At 34.6% G+C, this 12054-nt stretch overlaps 1 pseudogene; it reads right to left on the bottom strand.

Annotated features, from left to right (window-relative positions):
* Positions 1-1042: 1042 nt before the first annotated feature.
* Positions 1043-4941, bottom strand: LOC133857556 (UPF0481 protein At3g47200-like; annotated as a pseudogene).
* Between the last annotated feature and the right edge of the window lie 7113 nt (positions 4942-12054).

Genomic DNA, 12054 nt, shown 5'->3' with positions numbered 1-12054 from the left:
ATAGGGTTTGGAAACCCTAAAATATGACAGGAACGATTTCCTAGGCGGCAGTGTCCGGACAGGTCAACGAATGTCCGGACATCTATCAGTAAGTGAATATTTTGTTGAAACATGTCTGGACAGGCAACCCTAGTGTCTAGACATCTGCATGGAAAATCTTCTATGTCCACAGTCTTCACTTATGTGTCCGGACATCTTGCAGACAGGGACTTTCTGAAACTTGTGTTTGCTGGGCTGTCCAGACATGTAGGGGACATGACCTTTCTATAACTTGCGTTTGATGGGCTGTCCAGAAATGCAGGAGACACAGACTTTCTGTAATTTGTGTCCGGACACAGTTGGAGGCTGTCCGGACATGGGGTAGGGAAATCCAGATTTTCAGAACAAAAATATCTTCAAAATATTTTCCAAATCAGTGCACCTTCATTTCTCGATTAATATTCTTCGATACTCTCATTGTTCAACCATTTCCATTTTTGATTAATATTCTTGCAATATTTCTGCTAATTCGACTCTCTCTTTGATTGAAAAATATTTTTGCAAAAAAATTCTGAAAGTCTTCTGAATAGTATGTGTCACAATATGGTAACCTTTTTGTAAACAAAATTTAGCCAACAATAATAAAAAATGTAACCAACATTTAGCATGTCAAGATTCATATATATATATATAGTCCCAAATGATAGACAGCCACCACAAAAAAAAAAAAATAAAAAAATAAAAAAAAATAAAAAAAGTAGGCAATCTTTAATTATGAACAAATTGCAATATCAGATTCATTCATTCATTCATTCATGAGAGAGAGAGAGAGAGAGAGAGAGAGAGAGAAGCCAATTAAGTTATGTTCAACCACTGATGCCTAGAACATGCATTATTACAAACCCATAAGCAACCACTAATAAGGTGGTTCCCATGACAATAGACATTCGAATTCAACAAAAATCATGACTCTAGCTCGGTAGAAATATTTCCTAAGGAGCCATTTAAGTCATTGAATTACTAAAACAATATTATTCCAAAATGATCAAGTAGTTGTTACTTCTTAATTGGAAACAATGTAAGAAAGAATGGAAAATATGGTCTGTGTTAAAGCAAGCAGGAGCAAAAAGGCAACTGTAAGAAATGAAATCAATGCCTAAGGACTGTTGAAATAGTTGTGCCTCAAGTTTGCTATCCACACATTCTTACGTCTGCGTCAATGATTGTTCAAATCTCTTAAAATTTGAGCATAACAAAAGTTTGATAAAGTGACATTCTCACCAAGCTTGTTAAACATGGTGGAGACAACTTCGTCATCACCTAGGCCATGATAAATAATTCCTCATTGACGAAGTAATTCAACATCCTTTGGAGAGTTGATGAGATAATCCATGAAGATCATATAGTCTGTGATGTATTTGACATCATTTTTTTTTACCGTATTGCTGATATGCAATCAAATTTCGAAAGAGATATTCCGATCGATCTTCTATTATCAAAGATGGAATTTCCAGTACCCCATTGTTGAACTTTATGTCAAAGAAGCTACCACACTGTAGCTTCTTCAATTTGACTCCAGCCTCTTGAAGCTCTGTGGCATTAGGTATCGAATGATACTGATCTGCAATCTTCGGCCAACCTATCAAAGTTTCTACAGATGGTGGAGTGAAAGATTTATGAACCAAAGCAAGTAGATGCCCAATGTTTTAGAGCGATTCATGACTTGATGCAGAGATACATTCAAATGCTGATGATGAGTCTTGGAGGAAAAACATGGCTTGATCAATAAGGTTGTTCTGCTAATTAGAAACTTTAGTCATCTCGAACAATTTAGCGAGAAGAAAGAATGGAATTTGGTTTTCAAATAACAGTAGGTCACACTTTAAGTCAAAAAACATCCAATCCAATCGGAAGATTGGGTCACATTGATCATCTCTTAAATTTGTCCATGCGAACTTTCGAAACAGCTCGATGATGAAACACTCATCAAGAAGCATCATTTCTACGAACTCATCAATGGTTAGGCTAATGGGTTCTGCATAGCATCTATGAGCTCTTCCTTCCAATTCTCTAATGGCCTTAATGTATGTTTCCACACTGCTTTCATTTCTCCTTTGAAGTAGTAGTTGTAAATCGCGCAATTTGTGCTCTTCCGTAAGCCTTAGGTCATCCTTGTCACGACAGTAAAGACCGATGGCAAGCAGTTCAGGTTCGTATGCTTTCTCATTTACCCTGCGTAACTGGTTATGCACTTTAAATATACAAGACTCTGGAGCATTTGGAGCCAAGCCAACAAGCTTTTCATCAATACGCATGGAGACAAGATCAACTCCATCGACACGCCTCATGTTCTAAACAAATTGTACATTTCACAAAACCAATCACTAATGTTAATGAATTTGAAGCTGACAGTTAAAGTATGCATCTCTATTGGCCGCGCGGATCAAACAGCTATTGCATCTAGCTACTAATAAAATCAAAGAGTTCAATTTACCAAGCATTATCTTAGAGAGACAATTATTTTATTTTATAGCTAATAATTAATAGGATTGTAGCAACATATTTATTTCACTTTCATGGTGATGGGATAGCTAGGAAGTTACATCCTATTTCCTTCAAACTTCTTACTTCAATTACACAACATAATATATACGACAAGGTGTTTCTATATTTAGCAAGTTTGAAAAGGAAAATAAAATGCTAGGATGCAGCACTAATATGAATATATATCTTTCTTTTTTCTTTTTCTTTTTTATAAGTTATGAATATATATCTTGATTTTCAAAGGAAATGGAAGGTGAAACTCAATATATATGAGAACTTAAAACTCTTCTGTTAGGAAATATTCTCAATAGTAAGTAGATGGGCTTACTTAATTCATGCAAGCCCATTAATATATATTAAACCTGAAATCTAGTTAAGGCTAAGGCCTATCAAGAAGCAATTTTAGAAGAAGTCCAGAAATATCTCGGAAGCATCAAATCTCGGGATATTCGAGCTGTACGAATCGATCCCAAATATGTTGGGAAGTGATCTCAAAGTCAGGAAATCAGTTCTCACCCGATCCGGAAAAACGGTTAAAATCTCATCTATAAATAAGTGCAAACCACCAAGTATGAGATATATAAATTTTTCATTAGGGATAATTGTATTACTAGTCTCTGGGATTGGCCTAAATTACGAATCACTCCCTGTGGTATAAAAAGTTCATGGAGGGTCCTTATGGTAAACTATAATTACGAATCACTTCCTGAACCCGTTTTATGTCTACCAAGTTAACAAAATCCGTTAGTTTGTCACGTCATATAAATAGTGAGACAACCTCTAAACATCATTTGAATTGTAATCCACTGACAGATTCTGTTAACTTGGTGGACGAAAAACAGGTTCAGAGAGTGATTTGTAATTATAGTGTACCACAAGGATCTCCATAAACTTTTTGTATCCTAGGGAGTGATTCGTAATTTAGGTCAACCCCAGGGACTAGTGGTGCTATTATCAATTTTTATTACAAAGACTTGATCTGAATTCTCTCCAGAAGACTGGCTTAGCCATCAGAGTGGGTCCTGCTGGCACCCCCGACGAACTTCTTTATTGATATTTATTATTTTGCATTTTGCAGGAGTGAAGGAAGAATTTTACAAAAACTTGTGCCGTCGTACCAAAAACTGTCCAACATCTTTAAAGCTAGGATATTAAAATGTAATAAACGTACAGGAGTTGAGATCAGTAACACGAGAATTGATAGAGAGGGGACGTTTAACCGTCCCCTCTCCCCCTTTTAATATAAATAATAATAATAATAATAATAATCAATAAAATAAAATAAAAACAATAGAAAAGTGTACTTTTGTTTTTAAAATTGATTTTATTTTTTATTTTTTATATTAAAAAGAGGAGAAGGGACGGTTAAACGTCTCCTCTCTATCAATTCTCCAGTAACACATTGGTACCCAACTTATTAATATGGTCAATAGATTAAAAGAATCATATTAGTGATTCTACACATGCTTCCTCGAGAAAGTTAGGCCAGTCCATCGACATTTTAAATTAGGCTCCAATTAATGTAACATATTCATGCGGGATGCCCAACAGATCGATCAATATGCCCAGTACGTAGTTTGAAAGAATTATATTAGTGAAGAAAGTCAACTCCGCCTACATTTTAAATTTAGGATTCGTTTGTTTCAACATAAAATCTTTTTTTTTTTTCTCATATTTACCGGCGTTTACTTTTTTTTTTTATAAGTAAGAAGAACTTTATTAAAGAAAGCGTAAGGCGCCCCTAGGTATACAGGAAGTATACATAGGAACAACCAAAGCTAACCCAAAAAATAAAAAACCCACAACACCAAGGCCCCAAAACACAAAAGAACCAAAATAAGCTACAAAAAAACCCAACTAAGAACAAGAATACCCACTACCCGTCAAGGCACAACAAACCTACAACATGTGTGCCTTGCCTTTCTTACGCCTAGAGGGGTAGTTCACGTCACCATAGTTGATGGAACTCTGCAAATTTAGAAGCTCCCTTTTCCCTTTAGACTTCTGGTACGCAAAAAACTGGAACTCCTCTTCCATGGCATCCCGAATAGCCAAAGCCTCCTCCCCAAAATTCCCATCCATCGCCCAATTTAAGGGCAAACCATCCCAATAATCATCTTCATCCTCCTCCCACACCACAATCTCCCCGTTATGATCAAAGCCAACTGGCCAATTCTGAGATTGGGCAAAACCATTAGAGCAACCACTCGAGGGGAAAGAAGGACCTACCATCCCGCCATTGTTGACCTCCTGAAGCGCCACGGAAGGGACTAAAATCGGGGGAAGGTTGAGAAACCCCTTCCTAAAAATGCTCTGATTCACTGGCGTCACTGACTTCTTCATTGCAACAGGCTTAGCCGCTTTCTCAGCTGGCGGCTCTGCACCTGTAACCCTCTTGTCAAAGTAGCCAACTGACATCTTCACGACTTCCAAAGAGTCAGAAAGCAGCCCATCATTCCACTTCACAGAATGCCTTTCCCTCAATTTTTTTGCTCTCCTGTAGTAACACTAAAAAGGCTTAGAAACCACCACAAGGAGGGGAGAAAGCAGCCCATCATATTTACCGGCGTTTACTTCAAAGAAAAAATATTAGTCAACTAAAACAATTTTCAAAGCCAACATAAAATGAGGCGCAAGTCATTTTACACCCCTCATATTAACACTAACATGCTAAGACTTTCTCATAAAAAGTTCCTTTAGAGCTTGTTCTTTTATTAGAAGACATCTATGCCAGAAATCTTTCACTTCATATATATATATATATAATTAGCAATCTATCAAATTTTTTAGGGTTAAGTGTAATTAACCCAATTTTTTGTTTTTACTGTTTTCTTCATTAGAAAAGTCATGAATTTATCTAGTAATTCAATTGATCTTTTAGTTTTTATTATATTTATTATGAATGAAACTATTAATTATATGAGGTAATAAAAATATGTATGATTTTCAGTCCGGAACAAATGTCAAAAAAATGTTTCCAATATCATTTTCGAAATTCCAATCAAATACCAGAAATTAATTGATTTCGCTGAAATATATAATATTGCTAGAAAACATTTTATCGTCGAAAGAAAATGAAATCCTTTTGGTCGTTGGATTCAAAATAACAAGTTCCATAATCTTTTAGATGCACAACTTAACAACTCTCGTTTCTTTATAACCACGGGTTAAACGAAAACTAATTTTATTTACATGCATTTTAGTTTTATGAACCTTATCTGATATATGTACATATGAGCAATTTGAGCTGAGGACTGAAATCCAAATTGCTTCCTCTAGATTCTAAAATATAAACAAGAACACGACCATGGAGATTAGCCAATTAATCTCATGAGTTAATCTTTTATTACTTACTATTTTAAACCATAACTTATTTGAAAGGTTTAAGCTTATAAGAATAGCAAATTTAATCATTTAATTAATATTCATCATAACGTGTGGACTCAAACTCTCCATCAACTAACAAGTAAGGTTCAACACGTGAAATATTTAAATAACTGAAATGGGAAGGAATGATAGAAACAAAGTTCAAACTCAAAACATTTGCTCTACCTGATACCATATGAAATCACTGGTTATTATAAAAAATTAAGCCGATAAGAAATGATTTAGTCATTTAATTGATACTTTAATAGACTAAAAGTATGATATCTCAAGAATTCTATCTCTGAATTCTTACAGGAAAACCTATATTGGCAGATCTGAGTGAAATACAGGCTAATACTCTTGAAACAATATATGCAGTACGTAGGGGGAATGAAGCCAAGATGAAACATGCGTATTAGTTCCAAATGATTTGCTTTTCCATGATGCTGCAAGGGTTTAAACTAATTTGACTTGCTGCTCAGGGTTAGTGGTAGCGAGTCCAAATAAACTCAATCCAAACTGAGTTGCAGTCTATGTCTACGTACGTCTGGTTTCTGACTTCTTTCCCTCAAAATTCGCTCATTCCTTCTTTTCTTTCCTTTTTTTTTTTTTTTTTTTTCTTTTTTTTCTTTTGATATGGAGTGTTCCATTTAATTCCAATTATTTCACTGCTCTCGCCTCTCACATATATAGGCACATTATGGCTAACGTTTGGAAACTAGTTTGTCTTATATTAAACTTTGAGTTAAGATAAAAATGCAGTCATTGCTATAATAATTAATTACCAATCTATTTTGGACATTCAAAAACCCGATACTCTAGCATGTTAGAGAAGAAAAAAATCGCAAGAAAAAAAAAAAAAAAAAAAGGATCGAGGAAGGGTAATGGAACTTTCTTGTTTAAAGCTAAAACTGACTGTAGATCGCCTAATATCGCCTCTGCAGATTGTTACTTGGCCTTTAATCAAAACGCTAATTAAATCATGGAATACTTGGCCTTTAATCAAAGGCAGTAGCATCTCTTGTTGTACAAGCAACAAGACGTGAAGAGATGTACCACTGGCTGTTGTCAACAACAAATTCTTTATAGACCCCCTATCGTGACGGCCAGTAGTATGAACGTACGTACGCCTTCTTTCAAGGGTCTAGCTAGGGGAATGCAATAGTCGTCATTAAATTTGTGAAATAATGGTAGTACAAGAATCTTATTATAGCCCACATATGATTAGTAGTAGAGGTTGCCTTTTCATTTGTTTTGTTAAAGAATATATTGATTGATCCATATTTTGGGTAAGTGAACGAATGTCTCCCTAAAATTTTTAAAAATATTATTAAATATACTAAAAAAAATAATTTTATCCTCTCAAAATGATATTTTTGCCCCCAAAATAATATTTGTGTTCCATGTTAACTTACTTTTTTTTAGTTTTGCCCCATCTCTATTGGGCATCCATGACCCAAAGGAGTCTCGTGGGCCATTGGCCAAGCTGTATCCATGCATAATTGTTATGAGGGAACAATGACATATGGGCATCAGTTTAATTTAATTAATAACATTTACTATTATTATAATCCAATTTACTATTTTTTTTTTTTGTCAAGAGTAACATTACACGATAATTTAAGGTGCCATATAAATTTTTTCAAATCTCAATCATTATTTTTAAATTAAGTAATTAAAATTTAGTCATATTAATTTTAATACAGAAAAATATGTAAATATTGAGGTCATAAAATGTTGAGTTAATAAAAATGATAAATGTTGATTTTATAAAATTTTATTTATTTAATTAAAAAAAATGATGGAGATTTGAAGAAAAAAAAAATATTCATACAAGAAAAAAAGTAAGAGTTGAGTGACAGAGAAAAGAAAATTTTATATGTTAGTTAGCAGTTAGCCTTCCGTTCTTCCCTAGAATTCATGATGCGTTATTTTAAGCAAAATGTTTGTTGTCCGACGCCCTCGTTTGAACTCTGACTCTTATGCAACGGCCTCTCTCTCCCTCTCAATTAAGAGAAAAACCACTTCAGGGTAACCAAACTCAGAATTTTCACTATTCAAAAGATAAAGCTAGTACATAAATAGTAACACTCACATACTCCGATGCTGCGATCGTACCTATTACTCTGACATGTACCTATACGTGAACGCTTCCCAACCAGGTCTCTTACCTAAAAGGGTCTTCAATGGATTCCTTTACCTTATGGCTGCTTCCTAAGATGGACTTCACATGAACAATAAAGTACACACCAGCAACCGCTTGAGAACTAGCTGATCTTCAAATCTCTCTAAACATCCTCTCAAAGCTAATATAATTCAATACCGAATTTTATAAGTAATACATGCCTAGCGGCCTCTATTTATAGACTACAAAAAACCTAATTCTACTTAGAATCGGAGTCCTCTGGGTGGCGTCCAGACGGTCTTTTACGACCGCCTTTCCAAAACAGAAGTGATTCTTTCTTTATCAAGGCCGCGTCTGGACGGTATTGCCCTGGCTTCCGGATAGTCACAAATAGTTTTTCTTATTTGAGTCTAAATATGAGTTTGAATTCTTCTGGAACACTAGGAGGCATCTGGACGTTGTTGTCGTAACCTCCGGATGGATGAACTGAGTGAGCTTGTTCAGAATCTTCTCAAATACAGGAGGGCATTCGGACATGTCTGAGGGTTGTTTGGATGGTTGCTATTCCCAAACCGTGTTTGACTAGGAAATTCAATTTCTTCTCGGATTCTAACTGGCGTCCGGACGATGTTGAATTGGTAGTCCGGACGAATGCACTGATCTGCCGAGAATCATCTAGACACTGAAGAGCGTTTGGACGGTATCAAGAGCCCATTTGGACGGTTGCAAGGGAATCGTCTTGGGAATTGTGCAGAATCCTCTAGAACTCTGAAAACACTGAATAATTGGAAGACTTTGGAAAAATGAGGAATCCTTGATAAATAACAACCTTTACATAAAGTAATTTTGTCAACCAAAATGTTGCCAATATAAAATACTAACAAAAACAAAGAAAAAAATATATATTTTTTTTAAAACAAATTAAAAAAAATAAAAATGAAAAAGATTTTTTTTAAAAAAAAAAAAAAAGGAAAAAGAATATTTTTTTAAAAAAAAAAAAAAAAAGAACTCAAAATCATTAAAAAAAACAAACGAAAAAAAACCATTTTTTATTTTATTTTTTAAAAAAAAATGAAAAAAATAATTTAAAAAATGAAAAAAGAATGATTTTTTTTAAAAAAAAAAAAACCAAAAAAAAAAAAGAAAAGAAAACCAATTATTTATTTATTTTTTTAATTTTTTAATTTTTTGTTTTTTTTTATAACTTTTTGTTATAATATATATTTTTTAATTTTTTATAATTTTATGGAGGGTATTTTTGTCATTATGGGGAATATTTACATTTTTTTGGTAGTTTGAGGGTAGACATTGACACAATTGGTAGTTTAGGAGAGACATTGACAATGAGGTGGTAGTTTGAGAAAGTTATGTGTACTTTTTCCAAAATAGAAAAAAGTACACATAATATATTTTTTAATTTTAATAATTTTATGGAGGGTATTTTTGTTATTATGAGGAACATTGACATTTTTTGGTACTTTGATGGGGGTTATTGACAAAATTAGTAATTTAGAGGAGATAAGCTGATAGTTTGAGAGGGTTATATGTCATTTTTTCAAATATATATATATAAATTAAGGGGTTTTGGCTATTGGGGTGGCCGAACCACCCCGAGACCCCCAAGGGCCATTAGGGTGGTTCGGCTACCCCCAATCCGGCCAAAAGGCCACTCATTTTATTTTTTTTTTCATTTTTTTTGAAAAGGGAAAGTACATTTTACCCCCCTAATGTATCCACCTATTGGCAATTTAATGCCCAATGTTCAATTTTTGGTAGATGACCCCCCTGAAGTTGTATCTGTGTGCCATCGTGGACCTTCCGTCTACATGCTCGTCATTTTAGACGGAAACTGTGTCACGTGCACCGCATGGTCACGTTTAACACAGTTTCCATCCCCAAATTACTCCCGACATCATCTAACCCACTCAACCCAAATATCACTTATATTGTCGGAACATTGTGGGGACTTGTTGGCTTATTTCTTGTCTTCTCCCACACCGAAACAGACCGTAGGAGCTGGAGAAATTAGGTTTCGAAGTCCTGCTATTGCCGATAATGCAACCGTCTGGACCGTCGGGGACTGCTCCCTCAGAGTCGGATTCTTCAATGAGTTGGGTAACATCTGCAGTGAAGCCACTCTGTTATTGCGAGCGTCCGGCTTATGTGTTAACCTCGTACACCGAAAAAACTTTCGGTAAAAGGTTTCGAAAATGCGAGAATTACAAGGTATAAGTCTAACTAAAACTCTCATTAACTGTAAATTTATATGATGGGGATGTTGCAGATTTTTAGTATTTTGAATATTAGGGTTTAGGTTGTGCCCATTGTTAAAGTGGGAAGTGTTCATGACTTTTGGATTTGGAAAATTAATTCGCATTTATGGGTTTGCTTGATTTTGGAACAATAAAAAGCAATTATTTCATGAGTTTTTGTTTAAAGGAAACAAAAATTAAAATACGCACACAACCAATCTGCTGAATTATGGGAGGCTTGATGGAGATTCTTGGGAAATACTGAGTTGTTAATGAACTGTCCGAATCCACTGTTTTGTTAATGTAGGTATGAGTTTTTGCATGAAATTGTGATCGTTAATGCATAAGAATAGAGATGATTGAAAATGTAGTTTCTTAGCAGTTGTAGTTGTAGTTGTAGTTGTAGTTGTAGTTGTAGTTGTTTAAAATGTAGTTTATTAAAATGGTCATAACATTTTAAGTGCAGTTTTGTTTAACATTTTAAGTGCAATTTTATTCTAATTTATAGGTACATTTGGTGTTGTGGTTTGTTTTTAGGGTTAAGGGAATGTTCTTATTTTATTTACAGTTTTTTTTTTTTTTTTTTTTTTGTGTGTGGGTAGTTTTGTAGATAAATCGGGCATGTGGTTTTTGGGAATGGATTGATCCTAAAATGTGTCAATATGGAGAGAGGGTAGTAGGCCGTTTGCGGGAATGGCATGTAAGTTTGATTCAAGAAACCGACCGCTGTCGTACAATGGTTGAAACCGAAGTTGCAAAGTTTAAGGAGAAGATGGAGAGTGAAGCAGCTGAACAATGTCGTATAATGGTTGAAACTGAAGTTGCAAAGGCGGAGGCAAAGATGGAGATTGAAAATGCCGCCTTTCGTAAAGAAATCGAGATTGGGCAGATCAAGTATCAAGCAATAAAGAAAAATTATAGGACAATAATTCTATGTACATGGATATTGATCGTGGCGTATCTTTTAATGGCAGGATCAACTTCAAATGGTGCGTTTTAAGTTGGACGTGGTCATATGTTGTTACCTTAAAGACATTGGCCTTCTGTTTTGTAATGTAGACCTTTTCGATGTAATGTATGCCATGTTATGTTGTAATGTAGGCCATTTTTTGTATGTGTATAGGGTTGATCTTTTGGACACAAATTTGTAACCTAAACATGAAGGGATGTATGTGATTTGGTAGTTGGTTATTTTTTGTATGTGCCCTAGAATTGTTGATCTTTTAGACACAAGTTTGTAACCTAAACATGAAGGGATGTATGTGATTTGGTAGTTGGTTATTTTTTGTATGTGCCCTAGAATTGTTGATCTTTTGTACACAAGTTTGTAACCTAAACATGAAGGGATGTATGTGATTTGGTAGTTGGTTATTTTTTGTTACTATTTTACACAACGTTTATTAGCTATGGTTTGTTATCAACTTATCATAAGTCTCATCCCCAATGGCCATGGCATAAATATGTGTGTTACAAGTAGGGCAGCGTTAAGGAGCCAGGCCATAGTCCCTTTTCATTTTTCTTGAACAAGAGAAATTGTGCATTATTGCAAGCAATCATATGGAGGTAAATCATAGAATTAAGTAGAAGAATATTCGTCTCCTAGTCTCAACATAGAGTTTCTTAGCCTCATCTAATCTTCCATATTTGTCATACCAGCCTGAGAACAAAACTGTTGGTATCAAACACAATTGCATCACGCTTTTCACACAAATCAACAATGCACTACCCAAAAACAAATTGTACCTCTAAACACATAATTACATCGCACATAGAAATGGAAAAAAGATG

The sequence above is a fragment of the Alnus glutinosa genome, chromosome 14 (assembly GCF_958979055.1).
Source record: "Alnus glutinosa chromosome 14, dhAlnGlut1.1, whole genome shotgun sequence".
In the NCBI taxonomy this organism is placed as follows: Eukaryota; Viridiplantae; Streptophyta; class Magnoliopsida; order Fagales; family Betulaceae; genus Alnus; species Alnus glutinosa.
The sequence above is the reverse complement of the archived record's forward strand: the minus strand, read 5'-3'. Positions and strand labels throughout refer to the sequence as shown.